The sequence below is a fragment of the Pelodiscus sinensis genome, chromosome 2, assembly GCF_049634645.1.
Source record: "Pelodiscus sinensis isolate JC-2024 chromosome 2, ASM4963464v1, whole genome shotgun sequence".
Lineage (NCBI taxonomy): Eukaryota > Metazoa > Chordata > Testudines > Trionychidae > Pelodiscus > Pelodiscus sinensis.
This window is the reverse complement of record NC_134712.1, coordinates 82,170,095-82,192,382: the sequence shown is the minus strand read 5'-3', so window position 1 is coordinate 82,192,382 and position 22,288 is coordinate 82,170,095. Positions and strand designations below refer to the sequence as shown.

The 22,288-nt window shown below is 44.2% G+C and overlaps 1 protein-coding gene across 1 annotated transcript in view; it reads left to right on the top strand.

Annotated features, from left to right (window-relative positions):
• Positions 1-22,288, top strand: part of DLGAP1 (DLG associated protein 1) — a 597,103-nt gene that overhangs the window by 110,764 nt on the left and 464,051 nt on the right. The window contains exon 2 of the mRNA XM_075920931.1: positions 15,060-15,208. The gene's annotated coding sequence lies outside the window, so the exon portion shown is untranslated. The remainder of the gene's footprint in view (positions 1-15,059; positions 15,209-22,288) is intronic.

Below are 22,288 nucleotides of genomic sequence, written 5' to 3'. Positions count from 1 at the left end.
TCTTCCCCAGGAAGCCCGTGTACTAAGGAGGACTTTGAAGAGGAACAGCATCTAAAAACTGAGGAAGAAACACCTTCTTCCATCAAATCATCATCTCCTAATGTAGTAGGAATTTCTCCATCCCCATTCTCCCTGTAGGACTTCAGAGTTTTTTGAAGACTCAATGAAGAGGGTGGCCAAGACTTTACAGATCCCCAGAGGAGGCACAGGAATCCTAGCATTCTGTGTTAGACTCCATAGTACCTCACAAGGCAAGCTACTGCTGTCTCTTTAATGATGCCCTGTTGTCATATGCCCATAGCAATTGGGGCACACCTGCCTGATGTTAGGGGCTGACAAAAGTATTGTGTTCAAACAATGGGCTTTGAGTAACTTGCGTCTCCGTTCCTCATTGGTAGATATTTGCAATGGAGGAGCAGCCAGTACCAGCAGAGATCTATGTCGCAGTACAAAGAACTTGTGTGCCTCAAACTCCTTGGCTGCAATAGCTGCTCCATGGTAATATTATAACTTAGTCACAAATTAACATGCTCTTCTAGCAAAATATGATTATGCTAGCTACTCAAAGTTCTCTGTTGGTCCTCTGCCACAAGACCAGAGGGACTAATTTTGGGTATGTCTACACTACAAAGTTAGTTCGAATTAACTTTAATAGGCGCTACACTAGCGCTCCGCTAGTTCGAATTTGAATCGAACTAGCGGAGCGCTTAGTTCGAACTAGGTAAACCTCATTTTACGAGGATTAAGCCTAGTTCGAACTAGCTAGTTCGAATTAAGGGGTGTGTAGCCCCTTAATTCGAACTAGTGGGAGGCTAGCCCTCCCCAGGTTTCCCTGGTGGCCACTCTGGCCAACACCAGGGAAACTCTATGCCCCCTTCCCGGCCCCGGACCCCTTAAAGGGGCACGGGCTGGCTACGGTGCCCGTGCCAGGTGCAAGCCTGCCAGCACCCAGCCAGCAGACCCTGCACCTGGCACGGCTCGAGCCACCCACCCGATATCCCACAGCCCACCCCCTCTTCCCGGGACCAGGCTGGCGGCTCCCGGGAGCTTGCCCTGGACCGCAAGAGGCGGGCACCTTCCTGGGCTAGTGCGGACATCGTGGACTTCATCCACGATCTCCGCACTAGGCACAGGAAAGTGGCCGTCTAGGGCAGGAGAGCTGCCAGCCTGGCCACCCAGGAGCAGGTGTGCATGAAAATCAAGGGGGTCCACTGAGACCCCCGACCCTGAGCCCTGAGCTTACAATGGCCGTCCTGGGTCAGACCAAAGGTCCATCTAGCCCAGTAGCCTGTCTGCCGACAGTGGCCAACCCTAGGGACCCTGGAGGGGATGGACCGAAGACAGTGACCAAGCCATTTGTCTGGTGCCATCCCTCTCCAGCCTTCCACAAACTTTGGGCAGGGACACCACTCCTACCCCCTGGCTAAGACTACTCCATGGACCCAACCTCCATGACTTGATCTCACTTCCCTTTCAACTCTGTTCTAGTTGTAGCCTTCACAGCCTCCTGCAGCAAGGAGTTCCGCAGGTTAACTATTTGCTTTGTGAAGAACAACAACTTTCTCGTACTAGTTTGAAGCCTGCTACCCATTCCTTTCCTTTGTTGTCCTCTAGTCCTTCTTTATGGGAACTCATGAAGAACTTTTCTGAATGCACCCTCTCCACCCAACCCCTGCTTTTAGAGACCTCTATTCTGTCCCCACTCCATCTCCTCTTTTCTAAGCTGAACAGTCCAGTCTCTGTAGCCTCTCTTCATCTGGGACCGGTTCCCAACCCCTGATCATGTTAGTTGCCCTCCCCTCTCCCAGCCTTTCTCTTCCCCTCTCCCACCTCCTTTTCCCAGTGTCCCCCAGTTTTGTTCAATAAAGACAGAGTCAATGTTGGAAGAAACGTTATCTTTATTTTGTACATCAATAAGAAGGGGGGCTAGGGAAGGATAAGTGGAAGGAGGTGAGGGAGGAATGGGGCACGAGCCCCCGATGGGGAGGACTGGGCTGGCTCTGCGGGCTTCTGGGGGTGGAAATTCTCCTGCAGCCCCCCAATTGCCCCCTCTCCCCAGATGGCAGCCTGCGGCAAGTGCAGCCGGGCTGATGGCCGAGTGGTGTGATGTGCCCAGTGTGGGTACTCCGGGCACTCCAAGCCAGAACTTCTTTGCAAGCGGGGCACCCCTTAGAACTGTGTGTCCGGGGTGGGGGTCGGGACCCTTTAAGCGCAGCCCTCGGCTAGCCTGAGACAGCATCTCCATGCTCTAAGTCCTCCTCTTATGCCCTGCCGGCACTGCTTCCGGCCATCCTTAAGCCCTGTTCAGAGTCCACTCAATGTGGATTTGCTAGTTCGAATTAGCAAAACGCTAATTCGAACTAGTTTTTAGTTCTAGACGCGTTAGTTCGAATTAGCTTAGTTCGAATTAACTAATTCGAACTAAGTTAGTTCGAACTAGCGCTGTAGTGTAGACATATCCTTTGAGTCCTCATTTTTTAAAATCAGGCATATTTAAAAGTAACCCTTAATGTAGTTGACACAGCAGCTTGTTCTGTGGCCACCAACATGGCTATTTGGCAAGCTTTATGGCTGCATTCTTCCTCCAAGTATAGATAACGCTAGAGGACCAACCCTTTGAAGGGCCTGAGTTCTTCAGCAACTCAAAGGACAAGTCCTTGCATTTTCTCATGGGCACTTGGGTGGCTCTGGGTGTGTGTATGTGTGTGTGTATATATATATATATATATATATAGCTTGCTATGAAATAGGCTGACATGGCCAGTCACAGTTATTAAAATTGCATTGTCGAGACACCCTAACTTTCATTTATATTTGTGGGTTTTTTCCTTCTCTTCCTAATTTGCCAAAGTTCAAGACACATTGTTAATCTTAATCTTCAGCAGTTTTGGTTTTTGTGGTTTGATTCCACATGTTATGATTTAAATGTTGTGTAGGATTTTAATCAATATTTCTTACATGTGGGGATGCTGGTTAATGACTTGAGAGAGGGCTAGATGCTATGACACTCTGGTTCTCTACCTGACTCTATTTCTGACTCACTGTCTGATCTTTGTCAAGTAGTTAAACTCTCTGGGGATATGTCTACACTGCAAAGTTAATTTGAAATAACAGCCATCATTTTGAATTAACTTCAATACTGTCTATACATGCAAACTGCTATTTTGAAATGAATTCGAAATAGTGGAGCGCTTAATTCGAATTTGGTAAACCTCATTCTATGAGGAGTAACTCCAAATTTAAAATAGCTATTTCGAATTAAGTGCTGTGTAGACACTTAATTCGAAATAGGGGGCCTCCAGCCCTTCCCAGGGAGCCCTGGTGGCCACTCTGGGCACAACCAGAAAATTTACTCTCCTCTCCCCCAGTCCCGGAGCCATTAAAGGGGTAGACTCTGGCCACAGTGACTGTGCCAGCTCCAAGCCTGCCAGCCCAGAGCCAGCAGTGGCCACCAGGGCCCCTGATTTAGTGGTCTCAAAACATGAGCCAGCAAGCCACTGACAGCCAGCTCTCCATCGCTCCCCAGGACCAGTTTTCCAGCTCCCAGGAGCCTGACAGGGGCTGGAGAAGGCGGGTGCCTTCCTGGTCCAGGGTGGAGATCATGGACCTTATTCAGGTTTGGGGGGGATGCCCCCCAACGTCCATGATCTCCGCACTAGACGGAGGAACGTGGCTGTCTATGGCAGGATAGCTGCCAGCCTGGCCACCAAAGGACACATGTGAACCCAGGAGCACGTTTGCATGAAAATCAAGTTGGTCCGGTAAGACCCTGAACCCTGGGCCCTGAGCTTCCCCTCCCCTTCTTCCCCTTGCTTCCCCCTTCCAGCTCCCTCCTCCCAGGTTTCCCCCTCCCTTCTCCTACCCGCTCTCTTCCCCTCTCCCGCCTCCTTTTCCCAGTCTCCCCAGAGGGTCATCCCCCCCACTTTTGTTCAATAAATCCAGTTTCTATTTTTGAACATACGTGTCTTTTATTTGACATCAGGAAGGGGGGCTAGGGAGGGGTAAGTGGAAGGACGTGAGGGAGGAATGGGGCACAAGCCCCTAGTGGGGAGGACCGGGGAGGCTCTGAGGGCTGCTTGGGGTGGACGCTCTCCCGTTTGGCCTCCTGGATCCTGATAGCCCTCCGATGAATCCTGCAGATGGCAGCCTGCAGCAAGTGCAGCCGGGATGATGGCAACGACCCCACGAGATGCACCGGCGTGCCCAGCGGCAGCTCTGGCTCCATGTGGCCGAGTGCTGTGGTGTTCCACTCAGGGCACTCCAAGACAGGACTACTTTACTGTCCCTCATCGAGGTAGACAAGCAAGTGGGGAACCCTGAGAATTGCGTGTTCGGGGTTGGGGTAGGGTCCCTTTAAGCACGGACCTCAGTTAGCCTCAGGCAGAAGCCCCACACACTAAGTCCTAACCGGATGCCCTGCCGACACTCGTTCCGGCCAGCCTTAACTTCGGTTCAGGGTCCACTCAGTGTGGACGTGCTATTTCGAAATAGCAAAATGCTATTTTGAAATAGATTTTGTGTATAGATGCGTTATTTCGAATTAGCTTAATTCGAAATAGTTAATTTGAATTATCTCGAATTAACACTGTAGTGTAGACATGTCCTGGGTGAAATCTTGGCCTCACTGAAGTTGACGAGTAAATGCTTATTGACTTCTGCGGGGCCAGGATTTCACTTTTTGTGGTTCAATGTATTTGCCTAGGGAGTGAGATTTAGTGATACCTAATTCAGATGGGCTTATTTGGGATTTGTAAAAAGTTTTTTGAAATCCATGTATGGAAGATGCTAAATAAATGGAACATATTTGCTTTCCCTTTTTTAAATGATTAAGTGTCTCTTAACAATCATATGGCAATCTGTAGCTCCTATAACCAGCCAACAAATCCATGATTAACACAATTAAACACTGTATTCTGTGACAGACCACAGCCTGCAAACTGCAAAACTCTTATAGAAGGCAGCCGTATTGTGAGTTGGGTTAATGCTTTCTTGTTTCCAAATTAACCTCACCTGCACACAACCCAGAAGCAAGGGTAGAAAATAGAGGCCTAATTAGGAGGCAGCTTGCAGCTGGGGTTAATTAAGCACCTGCTGCCAATTAAGGCCTCCAGGGTTCCTATAAAAGGATTCCTCCCAGGCAGCAGGGGGAGAGTTTTGGAAGATGTGCAGTGCAAAGGAAAGGAAATGCTGAACCCCAAGGGCTGGCCTATGATGAGAATGACTCAGTAAGCGGGGACCCTTACCTCTAGGGAAATCCCACAGCCACAAAGGGGGCTCTGTGAGTCTCTGAGGTGCTCAAATAACCACCACGATGCTCAGAACCTCCAGGGAGCTACCTAGGGACTTTTTCACACTGGTGTCAGGGGGATCATCTTTACTGCACGATGGCAAAAAGGAAGGTTAAAAAAAACCACACCCCAAAAAACAAAAAGATAGAGAGAGAGCACTTGGGTGTGGATCTGGAGGTTTGTCTTCACTTCCCAGGTAATTCCCTCTAATTCCCTCTCATCACCAAAATGGAGGACGTAGTGAAGGCATTGGTGCAAGCCCAACAGGAAGCTGTGCGGGTGCAGCAAGAAACAAACAAGCTCATAATGGAGCAGGCTGCTGCAGATCGTGCCCTCCTTGGGGAAGTGTTTGACTAGTTGTGGGAGTGGGCAGGTCCAGTGCCCGGCACTGAGGGTGCGAGAGTCCTGAGGGCCTCAGCTTGCCTCCCCAAGGTGTCACCAGAGGATGAAATAGAGGCTTACTTTCTTGCATCCAAAAGGACCGCTCAGCAGGAGGCCTGGCCCTAGGAACAATGGGCCAGCATCCTTGCCCCGTTCTTTTGTGGAGAAGCTCAGTGAGCCTATTACAACTTACCAATAGAACACGCAAGTGTTTTCCCCCGACTCAAACAAGAAATACTAGCCTGACTGGGGGTAACCTTGGCCGCCCAGGCCCAGAAGTATTGCACATGGGAATACCAAGAAGGGAGGCCCCCAAGAGCCCAGCTGTTCAAATTAATCCATATCGCTTGGAAGTGGCTGCGCCCCAATGTCCGCAATGCAGAGGTTATCATGGAGACTCTGGTTATTGACCAGTATGTGCAGAAACTGCCACCGGACATTCGGGCGTGGGTGGGCCAGCATGACCCCACCACCTATGATGAGACGGTTGCACTGGCAAGTGGTGAGAGAGTTAGTTCTTCCCCCTACGGAGGAGAGGTCTGGCCCCAGAAGGAGGCTGCCAAACCCCAACCCATGGGGTCAAGCATCTAAGGGCCTGGGGAGCCCCAGAAAGGAGGTAAGCAGGAGAGAAACTTCACAGGGTCACAAATTGAAGGGGATGAGCCAGGAAAATTAACCCCGGAGAGTAGGTCCTTTCTCCCCCGGGGTCCCAGGAATAGAAAAGACCCAGGACTGGATCCTATGCCATTTCTATATGAGCACATCTGCCAATACTGCGCTTCCTGCCCAGAGTGCCAACTACACAGCCCTCACCCTCATCTAAGGGCCCCCCTACTGCCACTGCCAATCATTGAAGTCCCGTTTGAACTGGTTGCGATGGACTTGGTGGGTCCCCTGGACAGGACAACCTGAGGACATCAGTATATACTGGTGGTCCTGAATTATGCTACACGATACCCCAAAGCCATTCCCCTTTGGAATACAGCCTCTAAGAACATAGCCAAGGCCTTGGTGGAAATATATGCCCGAGTGGGCCTCCCAAAGGAGATTTTAACTGACCAGGGCACCCCATTCATGTCCCAATTGATGAAGGACCTCTGCATACTACTCTGGGTGCAAACCTTGCGGACCTCGGTCTGTCACTCTCAGACCAATGGCCTCGTTGAGAGGTTCAATCAAGGCTATGATCAAGAAGGTTGTGAGCAGAGACGGAAAGGACTGGGACATGTTGCTGCCTTATCTCCTGTTCACCATCCGGGAGGTGCCCCAGTCATCCACGGGGGTTTTCCCCCTTTGAATTGCTATATGGACGTCCCCCTCGAGGCATCCTGGATATAGCCAAAGAAGGCTGGGAGGAAGAGATGAAGGGAGGGAGAAATATTGTGGACTACGTGACACAGATGAGGGACCGGATAGCCCAGGTTACCCCTGTAGTGAGGAGGCACATGGAAGAGGCACAAAAAGCCCAGCGGGCCTGTTATAATCACCAGGCCAAGATATGGCGATTCCAGTCTGGGGACTGCGTCGTCATACTCATGCCCACCAGTGAAAGTAAACTGCTGGCCCAGTGGCAGAGCCCCTATGAAGTCATCGAGCCAGTTGGGGAAGTAAACTAGGATATGTCAGCAGGGATGTCAAAAGCAAGAGCAGATCTACCATATCAACCTCTTGGAACCTTGGCAGGAGAGGGACGCCTGTGTGGTTACCTAGGAGCTTGATCCCCCAACCTAATCCTCAGTACCAGTGAAAGTGGGCCCCGAGTTAACGTCGTCCCAAAGGAAAGATGTTTCTAATATGATTGCCCAGAACAGGGACGTGTTTTTGGAGAAGCCTGGCTGAACGTTGGAGGCCACCCACCAAATTATTACCAATTCAGGAGCCTGAGTGACGATGAGGCCCTACCGAGTCCCGGCAGCTAAAAGACAGGAGATAAGCACGGAGGTACACAAGATGCTAAAGATGGGTATCGAAGAATCCCATAGCCAGTGGTCCAGTCTCATAGTACTGGTGCCAAAACCTGACGGCACCACCTGTTTTTGTAACAATTTCTGACGGTCGAGATCTCCCAGTTCGATGCATATCCCATACCACGCATTGACGAGCTGGTAGACCACCTGGGCTGAGCAAAATACCTGACCACCCTGGACTTAACAAAAGGCTACTGTCAGATCCCATTGGCCAAGGACGCCAAGGAGAAGACGGCCTTCTCTACCCCAGATGGGCTGTTTCAATACACAGTCCTTCCGTTCAGCCTCCATGGGGCACCAGCCACTTTTCAGTGCCTCATGGACAAGCTGTTGAGGCCCCATGCCGCCTATGCTGCTGCTTATTTAGACAATGTCATCATCCACACAGCGGATTGAGAGACTCACCTGAAGAGGGTAAAGGCTGTTTTAGACTCCTTTAAGCAGGCCGGCCTCATGGCAAATCCAGCCAGATGTGCTGTGGGGTTCAGGGAGGCTAAATACCTTGGATATGTGGTAGGAAAAGGGGTGGTAAAAACCCCAGTTAAATAAATTAGAGGCCATTCAACAGTAGTCCCAATTTATTCCCCTTTTTGCAACACAGGCCACCTCCCTGACAGAGTTGGTAAAAGCCCAGAGGCCTGACCTGGTTAAATGGTCCGAGGCAGCAGAGAACGCATTTGAGGACCTACGGACTGCTCTCTGTAGCAACCTGGTATTGATATCCCCAAACTTCTCTAAAGAGTTTATCCTACAAACTGACGCATCAGATCTGGGGTTGGGGCAGTACTATCACAAACAGTTGGGGAAGAAGAACACCTAGTGTATCTTAGCAGGAAACTGCTCCCAAGGGAACGCACGTTGTGGTAGTTGAGAGGGAGTGCCTCGCCATAAAATGGGCCATGGAAGCACTATGCTGTTGCCTCCTTGGGCAACATTTTGTATTGGTAATGGACCATGTCCCACTGCAGTGGATGCAGAGGAATAGGGAAAAGAATGCTAGGGTCACCTGGTGGTTCGTATCCCTACAACCTTTCCAATTTAGGGTACAGCACAGGGCTGGAACCCAACACGGGAATGTGGATGGGCTGCCCTGCATGCACTGTTTGGCGTCCCAAGTTACCCAACCCCCTGGTGTTGGGCAGTGGGGGAGGATGTGAGACAGACCGCAGCCTGCAAACTGCAAAACTCGTATAGAAGACAGCCATATTGGGAGGTGGGTTAATGCTTTCTTGTTTCAAAATTAGCCTCACCTGAACACAGCCCAGCAGCCGGGTTAGAAAATAGAGGCCTAATTAGGAGGCAGCTCGCAGCTGGGGTTAAGTAAGCACTTGCTGCCAATTAAGGCCTCCAGGGTTCCTATAAAAGGATTCCTCCCAGGAAGTAGGGAGGGAGTTTTGGAAGGCGTACAGAAGAGAGCAGAGCAGAGCAGAGCAAGGAAATGTTGAATCCCAAGGACTGGCCTGTGATGAGAATGACTCAGAAGCGGGGACCCTTGCCTCTAGGGAAATCCCAGGGCAACAATGGGAGCTCCATGAGTGTCTGAGGCGCTCAAGTAACCGCCAAGAAGCGCAGAACCCTCAGGGAGATACCAAGGGACTGTGTCATAATACACATGCATGTTCCATGGTTGTGAGACCTAGTAAATATTTAAGCTAGAACAACACTTTCTTTCAGGTCTGATGCAGGCATTATAACCTAAATTGTTGCTTTTAGTGTACACACAGGCATTAACCTTTAAATTAGCAAAGGTAATGGCATTGAAGACCTCTGTGATTCTATGAAGGAATCTGATGTCTGTGAAAATTCACTGGTCTTTTTGGCAGGCACAAGCTGTGAGTTGTTTGCGTCAGAATAGGCCATCCGCTATTGTAATTCATAGCTCACTGAGGAGGATAAGCAATCATGGCTTAGAGAATAACTACACATGCCTGCAGTATGAGTGGCAGTAGCAAGCAGTGGTGATTCATTCTCTTGTCGCTGAAATTGCCAGCATCCAGAGAAAAAAACATTAGTATTGAACAAGAAATATCTTATCCAACAGAGAATGTAGGCATTATAAACTATTAATTGGGACATTCAACTTGAAAGTGTGTTTAATTTAGAAGGCTTAATGGAGAGGGAATCTCAAAGTTGTCTATGAAGTGACTGAAGACTAAAGGTGATAGATTGAACAGAAGATTTTTAGAAACTCTTCAGATTACACCTAAGAAAGTTTCAAGCTGTAAATGCTAATGAAATGTTTCCAATTTGTAAGGCTTAGTGTTTTCTTAGAATGACTTCTCTCTCCAGCACCAACCACCTCTAGAGCTATAAAACAGCCAATTTAATTTGCTATGTCTCTTCTACAGAAATAGCACATGAGGCTGTTACTTGCTAATCTCACCTATTAAGCAGGGTCGAGCCTAATTAGATGGGAGACCTCAGAGAAAAAACCCAAATGCTGCAGGTAACTGTATTGGTGATTCAGCCTGCAGTATTCTTTCCTCTGAATCACTACTGAACCATTCCCAAGATAGATGTTAAGGACGTTATATTGCTGGAGCAGCAACAGCTATTACCTGTGTGAGCCATAAAATCGATTTCCTGTTCACTTATGGTCATTGCATAACAATTCCAATAATAGGAGGCCCCTTACTTCTTGGCCTCAGTCAAATTCCATATGCCTGCATTTCTCCTAAGTACTCTTTACTACTAGTTGCTTGTTAATAAATGGCTGCTGCCTGGCACCTTACAGGAAAGCTGCATTTCAATGGCAGGAGATGTGATCCTTGCATAGATTTTTGTCAATCAACTTGTGACATTTTCAGGTGGGTCGGAATTGTTGTGCCTACATAAGTCTTGTCACTGTTAACTTTTTCTGAATTATGTTTTGACACTGACTCTCAATTGCGAATGAAATACTGTCTCAGCTCTTCTATTGTCACGAGCTCTATAATGATGTATATCCACTGATGTTAATAGGGTTCCACGCAGGCTCAGGGGTCTGCTTAGATGGAGTTTATTGGTGTGGGACCTTGTTTGCTAGGAAGAGAGCTCCAAATGCTCTTTGGAAAGTAGCCATAAACACAGTGGAAGCAGTGTTGCACAGAATGGAATTAACTGGAAACAGCTCTTTAAGTTTGTATGATGTGCTATGAGAATATGGGCAAAAAGAACAGTAGATATTAAAGTGTGGATATCAAAGAGCATTTAAACACTACAGAAACTTAACTCTCAAACTCACAATGATATAATTGCTACTGTGCTGTCCCGGGTTATGATATGAACTGTGTCCTTCGCAGAGTACAGATATACACTAGGGGATGATTCTCTACTGCTTTGCCTCTTGTTTAGTCATTTACACCTGTGCAAAGAGGTGTCAGATACTACTAATCTGATTTGGTAGCGTTTTGTATCAAACTCTACCCAAGTGTGCATGTAGACATACATATCCAAATGAAGACCCTGTCTCAAATTTATGCATAAACTGATACCATGGCACAAGTATATTCATCATATTTAATATTGAAAATGTACATTGTGTGTGGTAGGTCTTCACCTCTCCCTATTTGTTCTTGTTAAAACATTTGCAGAACGGCCTTGATGTTTTCAAGTTTGCCAGTTTGAGAGTCATAAACTAACAAATTATTTACCACCAAGTAGTTACAAATATGTTCAAAGTAGGCTTTCTGTGTGATCTTTATGTAATGTTATGCGATTAGATAATCTGTTTTATCACAGATCTACCCCTGCCTCCCACTGACTTTTGACTTCGTTCATATGGTTTTAAGTTCTGATTCTAGTATTATGATGGAGATTCATATCTTTATAGTGTCTGATTTAGTGAGAGAAATGGAATCAAGAAGTGAAAAATAACTACAGCTATACGGTATGCCACTCAAATAGATTGCTTTTCTGTTATTCAGTATGCAAAACAGAACTTGAATTCAGAGCTTTGTTTTTACTGAAACTTTCATAACACATTTTCTGTAAGAATAAAATTAAGACAAGTGCTAGATAACCCTGAGTTGAGTTTTCACTTGTCTCACACTAAGGTGCTTGCTTTGCATATTCAGAATTTTTCTGCAAAAGTTCGTAAATCCCCCAGACATCTGAAAATAACTGATAGCTGTGTGATTTAAAGAAGTATGTGCGTGCTGCCCTGACAGTACATTTGTGCAGTGCCATATATTGGGGTGTGGTTATTTCTGTGCCCTTTTAATGCAGATTCCATCAATGGCCATGCTGTAATTCTTGCTGCATCTGTCACTGACTGCAGGAAAGCCACATTGTTAATTTAAGGAATTACATCAGCCTCTGTTGTCCCATTTAGGCAGAACCTGGAGCTATGAGTTATGCAGAGTCCTCCCATCCCAGAAGGAATTAAGGAATGAAGCATCTTCTGAAGACCTCTCTCATAACAACTGGCTAGCTCAGCTGGGTGAATTGTGGAAAAGGCAGTAACATGACCAAATCTTTCCCTTTGAGGCTTTTGGTCTCCAGAAGGTGCATGGAGGGAATAATCTCTGTGCTCCAGAGAGATCAGGAGCTCCAACTGCTATCCAGAGAATCAAGAGGCAGGAATTCCTGCCCCTTCCAACCACAAATGTTCATTTACAGAGCAGAGTTACTGGCCCCTCAGTAATCTCTATGTGGCCCAGTCTGTTGGAGGAAATTGGAATGCTTTCCTCAAGATATTTTTGTGCTGAATGAAATCTCACTGGGGACTGTTTTTAAAGATAAAGTGTGAAAATCTGACCCATTTGGAGTGGATGACAATTTTGCTATTGGCTTCAGTGGATCCAGGATTTCATTAAGCTCTTTATGTCCATAGGAAAATCTTTTATCTCATGAATTGCTGTTATGGGTCTGTTGTTCATGATTTTGATACTATAGCTTATGTTCGGAACAAAACTCCAAAGTGAAATTCAAATTTATTTGCTGAAGTTTTACTCTTTCGGAGTATCTTTGCTGTTCAAGTTCACTTTCCTGATGTGCTTTCAGACAGTTTCACTACTAAAAATGTGCAGCAAGCTGAAATACTTGTGACTAACTGAAAATTCCTGTTAACTCAATTTTTGGGTTGTTCAGAAAACCTTTAGGAATGCACTTTTGCAATCAGTGCAATGCTGCCATGTTTTCCATTAAAAATAAATAAAAATCCTCTATCTTTTCCTCTGATATTAATGGAAATGGGACACTTGAGCACTTGACCAGAAGAAATTCACATACACAGTTTTCACATAACTCCCTATTTTATTTTATTTTATTTTATTTTATTTTATTTTGGAACAAGTGAAAATGTATGGAGATGACAGATATATCTATGTATCAATGGAAAGTTCAGTAATAATCATAGAATCACAGAATACTAGAAGTGAAGGGACCTTTGGAGATCATGAAGTCCAGTCCCCTGCACTCATGGCAGGACCAAGCACCATTGAGATCAGGGGTTTTCAAAGCTGGGTCGCGGGCTTGCCTAGGTAAGCTGCTGATGGACCGCAAGACACTTTGTTCATAAAAGCATCCGTAGCTATGGAGCATCATAGCTCCCATTGGCTGTGGTTCGCTGTTTCCAGCCAAGGGGAGATGCAGAAAGTAGCATAAACTACGGATGGCTATGGATGCTTAGATAAACAAAGTATCTTGCGGCTCACCAGCAGTTTACCTAGACAGGCCCACAACCCAACTTTGAAAACCCCTGATCTAGATCATCCCTGATAGATGTTTCTTTAACACTTTTCAGTGAAAGAAAATGTTATATATTTTTTAAAGAGGGGACAGTAGCTGTAAGATAACATTACTAGAAGAAATGCCAGGGTTTTTTACATAGATAATCCAAATGTATAATACCTGTATCTGTATCAGCAAAAGTGGTTATGAGGGTAAAATTAAGCAGCCCAGAATGTAGTACTGGAGAGCTTCTCAGGCTATGGTTTGTGGAACACTTGGTCATGGTTTAGAGAGGTAGCTGGTCACGTGGTCCGGATTCTTCTTTCAAGCCTCTGTGTCATGTAAAAGACAGATAAATACACATTTAGTACTTTTCTGATGATATTTTTCCATGTAAGCAACTGTTGCAGTTGCCTCAGGGATATTATATGTGGGAAAGGAGGTGATTTGTGGCCCTATCTTTGGAGCCTTCTCTCTCTCTCTCTGGTATGAATTGCTATAGTTTCTTTATGTCTCTTGATAGTGGATCTGTTTCCATTAACTTTCTGTTCATATTTACATTGTTTCTATTTATGTCATCTTATCTGAGTTGGACCCAGAACAGGAAACTGCCATAGATTAGGAAGATTTTTAAATGCTATAATTATTCTTCTTTTATCAAAGCCTATTTTGCTTTGAGTTACTGGATGCTTCAGCTAAACATTTATCCAAATCTATCTCTTTGTTTTTTCCAGTAACTACTAGCAATTTTTAAAAATCCAACAAAAAGCCTAAATTTCTATATTATATAGTTATTTGAAATGTGCTGAGTATGTCATCAGCAAAGGAAGAAATATTCCAACTAATGAACAAAGTATGAAAGATAGGAATTTATCCACTGCAATCAGCTGCTGTCAGTGTGGAATGTGTAACAGATTGAGCAATGAATAGATTGGAGAAAAAGGGGAATGATTTTCAGAAGTGGAAGCGGGGATATGCTTTAGAAGACAGAATTATTGCCGTCAAACTATCCCTTTTATGTACAGCTTGAGTTAATCAAATGCTTTGCAGCATCTGTGGATTTAATAACTTGGGTGGTCAGTGATGGATAGCTGGCTCATTTCATTGTGATTTTCCTACCCTACCTGCTGTCTGCTTTGCTATGTATTGAACTCGGTTAGTAGATATTCTTGGCAATACCATGATTTGTGGCATTCAGAGGTGTCTTAACAGCAATGTGCTTCCTAGCTCTTCCTCGTTTTTCAGAAGCCTTTGTACAAAATAACTAGTTGAAGTTTCAGAGATGTGCAACTGCTAATCTCTTCCTTTTCCGTCAAAGGCATTATTCCTAATCTTTCTGTTACTTCATAAATAGACTTCTCCATTCCATCTCCATATCATTCATGAAGAATCCCACCTTCTCTATTGTTGTTGTTTGTTGATTACCTAGGTCAATAAAAAGGTAACCGATAAGGGTGGCATTTGTGAAATGGCTTGATACCATATGCTATGTATAGTATAAATATCTCATTATGGTCAAATAGATTCTTATGTTATCCAGGAATGACAGTGTACAATTAAGTGCATCATTCAAATTTCAAAAGTGTCTCCTGCTTTGCTAGTTAATTAGAAATTCTTAATTACCTTTAAAGAAATTCTTGTCTGTAATGAGGAATTCCGTATATCTCAAGGGCTTCTTTTGACAGTTTCAAACAAGATTCTATTAATCTAAAAGCTGTAGCTCTTCAATTAATTTATGTTTTTAATTGTCCTTTTTTTATTCCTTTGACAGACAAAGTTCTAGAAAGTCACAAGAGTCATATTGTTGAGGATTTCAAACTGCCATCATTTACCTTTGTGGATACAAGTAAATGAACAATGATGCCCCAACCACCAGTTCAAACTTCCTGAGAAAAGGCTTCTGTATAAATGTCATGAAAGGTAAGCTAACTGCAGCAAGGGCCTTCCTTTACTCTACTCCGTTAGTTCTTTAACTCCTTTAGCACTTTAGCTCTACTCCTGTCTTTTCTCCCCCATCTCTTTTCCTCATTCAAGCCTCCTTATTCACACTCTCTGAGGAGCAATTAATCAGATCGGCTAATTCCAGGATTCTAACTCAAAAAGGATGTTTTTCTCCTCTCGGATATTTTTCTAGATAGAAAAGAGTGCTTAAAGACAAATGGTAGATGCATTATGTTTGTCCTTGCAATGGAGAGCTGCTGTTTTTAGTCAGTGTTTTTCAAGAAGTATAGAGTAGCAAGCAAACAGGGAGTAGTGAGCAGTGGTTGGTGATAGACTCCTCTGTACCTCTATCTGCCATGGAATCAACATACTCTGATTTGGTTAATCCTGAGGCATCCTGAGACAGAGATTAAACACCTACTTTCAATGCAGAATAGAGCCTAACCTTAAAGAGTGGTGTTCTTGATGCAACTTTACCCTTAATGTACTCTGAGCAGATGTACCTCTATGAGAAAATTTTAAAAATAAATCCAGAAGAGGTGGAACATGACAGATTTCAAAATGTTTTATATAACTTTCAACAAGAAGCAATTTATAGGAACCTTACAGTTACGTAACTTCTAACTCTGATTTTTTTTAGTGGCATAATTTAGAGAAGCTCTAGTGCTTTCACTATAATTTTAAAGGCTATGTAATCACTAAGTCTATCTAATCTATTTTAAGCAGCTTTAAAGAACACATCACTACAGTGTCTAGGTGCTAAAACTGAATCCAACTGACAACTTGCCATAAACTTGTATTATACAGAATATCAAAAAGGAAAATGTATGTTTTTAAAGACTGTCTGCTTACTGCAATCAGGAGTTCCAGAATTGTGCCTTAGAGAAGCCTATATAGGTTAAACCTCTCTAGTCTAGCACCCTGACCAGTTCCAAACTAGAGAATTTTCCAGACTGCAGGAGGTCTATATTGTGTGACAGCATTACCAACACTTCCACTGCTTACTGGGTTGTTAAAAGACAGTTAGGTGTAAAGTAGAGCTAAATAACAGCACAGAATACTGAGAACTAGGACTGCTGGCTGTAAACAAACTTGATAGACTATGGGAAATTTGGCCACCGCCATGACAAGTGGGCATCTGGCTAACAAAAATCGTTCCCAACAATGGATGTTTCCAGACCAGAGAGTTCTGGGATAGAGATGTTCAACATGTATTAACAAACCTATCTATACTGTGAATCTCACTCATAGGTATGATGAAAACTGAATTTGTCCCCAAAAAAGTGAGACTTTTGGTTTCTGGAGGCCAGGTACTTGTTCTAGTCATACAGTACTCAGGAGTGTCAAGTATCAATTAAGGCCAATTTCATATTATCTTAGATGAAAAGTGGTATGTATGCCGGCATCCAATTGCAGCAGACTGGATTTGGAACATTATGAACGTTATGAAATTTTCAAATGAAGAATAAAATACACCTACAAGAAACCTGCAATGTGGTCTAGTTACCTTTTGCCTGGATATAGCTGGAAGTGGTTGAGCAATTTTGAATAATTTATTTGATTAATTTTATAATAATATTCAAATAAATTATTCAGATATTTTGCTCATTATTTGCTCGAATTATAGAGTGGGTGAATAATTCATGAACATATTCATTGAATGGTTTAATCAGGGGATCTTCTTAATAAATATTTTCATTATTTGCTCTGCTCTGTCTGTAGCAGTATCTGTCCAAACCATATTTCCAGGAGTGCAATAAATATACACTTCTGTGCAAGGGTAGGAATTTTGTCATATGGTATATGGTAAGGTATACTAGCTGTCCAGGTGGTGTTAGGAGAGGCAGGAGCTAGATAGTGGTTAGAAAGCTGCAGGTGGGGCTGCAGGTCAGGGCTCCAGGATAGGGAGTTAAGGACTAACCAGCTGGAACATGAAACAGGGGAACCGTGTCGGCCTTTCAGGGAGCCCACTGGAGCAATCTAAGAGCATTGGGTTAGGACTGGGTAAAAGATCAGAAGCTGATCTGCATCTCAAGAAGGCAACACTCCTATAAGTCTGTTTTGTTTAGACTGCAGTTTTTAGACTGTGTTTTCAGTCTTTGCTCCTGATTCTGAAAAGAGAGAGCATCCAAAGATTTTTTTACCAGTCCACATGAAACCTTTACCAGAGAAAAAGAGAAACACTCCAAAGAGCAGTGCATAGCTCTAATGCAGTCTGAATTCCAGACTGCTGAGCAGGAGGGAGTTCTCCTTACCAAAGTCCAGAGAGGCCCTCAACATGCCGAAAAGTGTGAATAGTTGTGATCTATGGTTATGAATAGAGCTGAGTGTACACATCCCAGTAAATAGGGCACTGGAGAGTTCAGCATCTCTTTCTGTTTGTCATTTATTTGAATGTATTTATTGTTCAACAACAGGTTATTTTGGGCCAGATATTGCTCTGGTCCTATGCTGCCTCACAAGGGAACAGAAGGAAGTAGGCACTTCACCCTCACATGCCCTTTCCTTCTACAACCTGCATTAGGCTTCCCACATTGCTGCTCTTTGGAGCGCAGAAGTTGTGCCAGAGATGTACCTCTCTCCTCCTGACACGAGAAAGTGGCCAGGGAGGCTGGGGAATAGATACCAAAAAAACCCTAACCCCATGCCAGTAGTAACATTCCATGTATTGGTGTGTAATTGTGGGTCACCACTGCAGTCTTGGACACAATCCATTTGTGAGTGTGCATTCTCATGGCAAAAGTTGCAGTCAGACCCTTTCTGATTCCTATAACTGCTTGTTGGCTAAGGCCATGGTGAGAGTTTCTGAGAGAAACTTACCCCTGTTGTGTTAACTTATCCCTGATTTAGCAGTGGTAGACTCAAGCAATAACAAGTATGAGTGAGACCCTTCCTCAATAATAAATTTGGATTAAAAACCATGTGATTTTAAAAAACAAATTCTGGATCCTATTTATTTGCGTCTTGGGTTTTGACCCTTTAGGGTTTCCATGTTCCAGCTCTCATTTAAAAAAAAAATGAAAATATGAGAGATTCACCTAGTCTCATGATTCCAGATAGAGGACATTTTGAAACAACACCAAATGTCTTAAATAGGGTCTTACCAAATTCATGGTCCATTTTGGTCAGTGTCATGGTCATACATTTCATGATTTTAGATTTTAATTCTGACATTTCACTGTGTTGTAATGGTAGGGGCCCTGTCCCCAAAAGGAATTGTGGCAGGTCACAAGATCATTGTATGAGGGTTTGTGGTACTGCTACCCTTACTTTTGTGTGGCACTTGCTAGCCAGGAGCCCAGCCTTGAAGGTAGAGCTGCCATCAGCAGCAGCACAGAAGTAATGATGGCATGGTATGGTATAGCCACCCTTACTTCTGCACTGCTGCTGCTAAAGTGCTGCCTTCTGAGCCAGATGCTCAACCAACAGCTGCTGCTCTCTTGCCACAAAGCTCTGAAGTAAGGGTGATAGTATTGTGACTTTCTAGTGGTGCAACAGGGGGCTAAGACGGGTTCCCTGCCTACTTGTTCCACTCCATTTCTGGAAGCAGCCAACATTGTCTTTGTGGCTTAAGGGAGGGCAGGAGGTCTTTATGCACTGTCCCTGCTCCGAGTGCTTACTCTGAAGCTCCCATTGGCCAGTGCAGGCATGTTGACATAGTGTGATACAACTAGAGAAGTAACCATTCAGGTGGTGTGTTACAGCATCTGAATAATGCCCAGTAAAGTGAACAAGAAGTTTCCTGTTGGCTTCAGTGGGCTTCAGATTGGGTTCAAAGTGAGGACTTGAAACTGCACTACTTCAAGAAGTGAAACTTCCAGCCCTTGCACATCTATAGAAATAAACTGGGCACAGAAGGAGATGTTTGCTCATATGCTCAGCTATGAGTGTTTCCATCAAATGCTTAAGGGAGAAAAGTTTTGGCGGAGTCTGAGCAGGGCCCTTTAAGGGAGGCATGAAAAATCTTGTCACAGCTTCACCACATCTATAAAGAAACATGATACTGTAGGTAAGAAATGAGACCAATATTCTTAACTTCAGGGCTGTGTCTAGACTGGCATGATTTTCCGGAAATGCTTTTAATGGAAAAGTTTTCCGTTTAAAGCATTTTCGGAACAGAGCGTCTAGATTGGCACTGGCGCTTTTCCGCAAAAGCGCTTTTTTGCGGAAAAGCGTCCGTGCCAATCTAGATGCGCTTTTCTGCAAAAAAGCCCCGATTGCCATTTTTGCGATCGGGGCTTTTTTGTGGAAAACAAATCTCAGCTGTCTACACTGGCCCTTTTGTGCAAAACCTTTGTGCAAAAGGGACTTTTGCCTGAACGGGAGCAGCATAGTATTTCCACAAGAAGCACTGATTTCTTACAGTAGGAAGTCAGTGCTTTTGCGGAAATTCAAGCGGCCAGTGTAGACAGCTGGCAAGTTTTTCCGGAAAATCATGCCTCCAGTCTAGACACAGTCGAGGAGTTGATATTGCTTTTGACCAGACCTAAAAACTATTTGCATGAGTACATGTACTTCCCTTAACTGGGACTCCCTGATCCAGCAACATCTGTGGTCTGGCACGGACCATGGCTGTTCCTGGACCACAGAGCCAAGGAGGTGTGGCAGTGGTGACAGGAGCGCATTAGGGGACACCGGCTACCCAGTTTGTGTGTGGGGAGGGGCACAGGGGGCACAGCAGGGAGTTCTGTCCCTGGCCACAGAGTTCCAGCCCCAGATCTCTGCCCCAGCCCTGGCTGTGCAGCCCCAGCTGCAGAGTCAGGCGGCTGCTGAGCTATGCCCCCGGCTGCGCAAGTCTGGCTGTGGCACTCAGGCAGCAGCAGGGCCAGCGACATCTAGAGAGCTCCGGGGGCTGGGGCAGCAGCAGAGGCAGGCTGGAGCCCTAGCCCAGTGGCAGCACAGGCCAGGAGGTGAGGGACCTTCCCTGGTCTGGCAAATCCCATCGTTTGGGGCCAGTCAGGTGCTGGACGAGCGAGGTCCAACCTGTAGTGGAATCAGTGGTAGTCAGCAAAACCCTATTAAGATGGTTTTGCTATTTTGATTATCTGAACTCATAGGAGATGGATCTTGGGTGGGAAATGTTCGCTATTATGAAGATCTTTTTAAGATGCAGTCACACAAAGTTTGTTCTGATTGGCTCTTGACCATTTCATTAAGAATAGTTTATTCTTATGGATTAATCACACACAAAGTAACTATTTCTTTGGTGCCAAAATATTTATGTCCCTTTTTTGTTATATTTAAAAAACCTATTATATCCATAACCTCAGTGAATCTAGGCAAATAAGAAATTCCCAGGGTGGATGGGTAGAGGTTGGGATGTTCATACACCTATACGTGGCTATTATGTTATAGTAGTTGTCAATTTTTTTAACAGTGTACATTTAAAATACAGAGGAGAGACAATGATATATGAAGAGTGAGCAGATAAGATTGCCTGTTCACTACATTCCAGCAAATAAACACATCACTGACTCCTTTAGAGTGTCTTCTTTTATTTTATTTATCTTTTATTTAACATATTTTAACATCTGGTGTGAAACATTGTCTCTGTAAAAACATTTCTGACTGTTTTTCCTCCACTTTGGAATAGGTTGTGTAGGGGAAAAGTTGCAATTTAATCCTGCATTTAAACTACATATTATCTTTATTATAGGTCTCTCTATATGAAGTTTTATATATTAAAAATGAGGAAGATGCTTGTGTGCAACAAGTGTACTCTGGTACTTGCAAAGTCTGATCATGGATAGTAAAAAAGATAGCATGCTAATATCTTATTACCTAAGTTGTGTTATGAGTTTGAATAACAAAAATTAAAATTAAAAGCTCATTCTGTGAATAAATGATAATTTAGGAAAGCTTTTCATTAGTATATTAATGTTATTTGCTTGTCCAGCCAGTCTTAAAATAGGGATTTAATTTCTGTTCCTCTTTACTCTAGGGGTATGTCTAGACTACATGGCTCCGTCGACAGAGCCATGTAGATTAGGTTTCTAGACATAGGGAAATGAAGCGCCGATTTAAATAATCGCCACTTCATTTACATCAAAATGGCTGCCGTGCTGTGCCGATCAGCTGTTTGGCGGCACAGCGTGGTAGTCTGGACGCTCTGCGGTCAACAAGGCATAACAGGGCAGTTGACAAGGGCTTCCCTTGTTGACCGCGGAGCGTCCAGACTACCGCGCTGTGCCACCAAACAGCTGATCGGCACAGTGTGGCAGCCATTTTTATGTAAATGAAGCGGCAGTTAAATCTCCGTCAATGGAGCCATGTAGTCTAGACACACCCTAGGGTTGTTACAGAATGTGGTTTTACCTTATTAGTTGCAGAGCAGAACTTTTTCATCTGACAAACAAATTAGCACAAGTGATGCTAACTGTTGGTTATAAATGTAATGACAGAGTTTGCAAATGTTACCAGCTATTTTAAAGCAGTTATTAAAGTAAAATATTTCTTGGAACGATTTTGTTTCCTGTTTGACTGATGTATAGCCTATGGCTTTACTTGAAAATGTGATAGATATAATTAGTACCTTTCCTGTGAAATAAATGAGGAAGAGTTTAGTCTAAAATTTCACTAAGGAAGAAACTGTAGACAGGTGCTCTTTGATTGTTCCAAAATTATATTCAGTACTTACTTTCAATATGGAACAGTTAACAGAAATGTGAAGTAGGTCTCCTATTCTGCTTAGTGCTCAGAAGAGGAAATCCCTAACCTTAAAGAGTAGTAATTTGTCAGGTTTGATTCTTTTTTTAAGAAGCAGCTTTTTAATGTCCTTGTGACAAGCCTCACATGGATCACTTTCATCAATCTAATAAAAAATTCTGATAGTTGTTCTTTGAGATCTTGCAAAAGTCCATGACCCTACAGAGAAGTGTGAACAAAAAGTATAGCACCCATTCGGTTTATCTAGTGGTACTTTTTTTAGTCACTTGATGCTTACATTTATAAAAACATTCTTTTTTAAAAAAAATGTATTTCAGACTTTAGTTCTTAGTAATTTTTTTGAAGTCAGAAGGGCCATTATGTCCCACCTACTACTGGGGGAGTCTTATCACC